The sequence below is a fragment of the Calidris pugnax genome, unplaced genomic scaffold, assembly GCF_001431845.1.
Source record: "Calidris pugnax isolate Ruff unplaced genomic scaffold, ASM143184v1 scaffold113, whole genome shotgun sequence".
Taxonomy (NCBI): domain Eukaryota; kingdom Metazoa; phylum Chordata; class Aves; order Charadriiformes; family Scolopacidae; genus Calidris; species Calidris pugnax.
The window spans coordinates 2461303-2463069 of NW_015090879.1; positions in this window are offsets into that span (position 1 = coordinate 2461303).

A 1767-nucleotide genomic window follows, 5' to 3' on the forward strand; every position below is an offset into this window, starting at 1 on the left:
CACCACCTCTGGAGCCACCATCAGGGGAGAGGAGCATTGTATTACAAGATCTTATTCTCCCTCTACAGCTGGTGTTACTGTGTACGCTTAAATATTCCCTACATCCACTGCAGCAGGACTTTCCTCATGCGCACAAAGGTTATCGCGTGACTCACACACGTGCTGACACTTTCTTTGCAGTGAGGTGTGGTCGCTGTTTTTCACGATAATCTGCTCCTCTAGCCCTAACTAGATAGAAAGAAATAGATTTAGGTTATCTACGTACGCTGCCATGCTAACGTTAGTGTCACCCGTAGCGTGAAAGCACAAGGAGAGACACCGTGAGTTCACAAACATGAACAGATTAAGAAAATAACTGTTTCATGTAGAAAAGTGCAAGGGGCATGGAGCCTCCTCTGGTTGAGGCTGAAGAGCTCCCAGGCAGGAGTGAGGCACACACGGCACGAGTCCTGAGCCCCTGAGCCCCGCAGAGGGGTCACACAGCCCACGTTGAGGCTGAGCACAGGGGGCAGCTCAGGTAAAATCAATAGGGTTGTCCTTAATCAAAGAGCAGCCAAGCGCCCACGAGGCTCCCGTCCCCACGGCTCTGGGATACGACTCTGTCACATCCTGAGGACAAAAAGCAGCTGAACATGAGGGTGCTTTTAAGCAACGCGATTATGTGCCCGAACCATCCCCGCAGATGCCACAGAGAAACAATAAAAGGATGTGGCACAAACGCTCCAGCACCAGGAAAAGACATCCTGCATCCCGACTGCTGCTTACACACAGCAGTATATGTCACGCCTGGGTGTTTAGGCTCTAAACTAATAAATAACTGAACCACCACCAGCAGCACCCGTCCTGCATCCCAACTGCTGCTTACACACAGCAGTATACATCAAGCCTGGGTGTTTAGGCTCTAAACTAATAAATAATTGAACCACCACCAGCAGCACGGCGGGAGGGAGCAGCTGCCCAGGAACACGACAAGCCCCAAACCCTGTGTCAGGGAGAGGAGCAGTGGGACAGAGCTGCTGTGCCATGGGCTCCCTTCCACAGCAGCCGGAGACCTTTAATGCACCCACCTACTGTGGCAGCGAAGCTTCCAAGGGCCACAGCCGAGGGGTGACAGAAGCCAAGGGCCAGGAGAAGCCAAGGGCCAGGAGAAGCCAAGGGCCAGGAGAAGCCAAGGGCCAGGAGAAGCCAAGGGCCAGGAGAAGCCAAGGGCCAGGAGAAGCCAAGGGCCAGGAGAAGCCTCCTCAGCTGAGCACACACAGGGAGGTCGGGGCAGGTTTCCGCATCACCGGCTGCAATACTTTATGGTCTTACTCATCCTCACCGGGCGGTACAACCTCCGCCGCCCCATGGCTGAGACACGGGGGGCTCCTCCTCGGAACGGGGGTCCCAGAGCCCCGCACGGAGCCGGTAGCCCCCCCCCCCCGACCCCCGAGCCCGTCACCGCCCCGCCGACCCGGCCCCGCTGTCAGCGGAGCCCAAACCCCCCGGCTCGAACGGGGAAGAAAAGGACAAAGGAGTTTTACTCGGTGACATTTTTAACGCCCGCCGGGTCCCCCCCGCCCCGCATCACCGACCCCCCCCTCCGCCGGGGAGCGGTGCATCGGCAGCGCACGGCCCGGGGAGAGCTCCCCAGAGGGGCCCGCAGACCCTCCCGTTGGGCCAAGGCCCCGGCACACGCGTGGGGACCGGCGCGGCCCGGCCTCCCCGGGGCCCCTCCCGAGCTGCCGGTAGCGAGAGGGCTCCACCGGCGCGGCCCCGCCAGCCGGG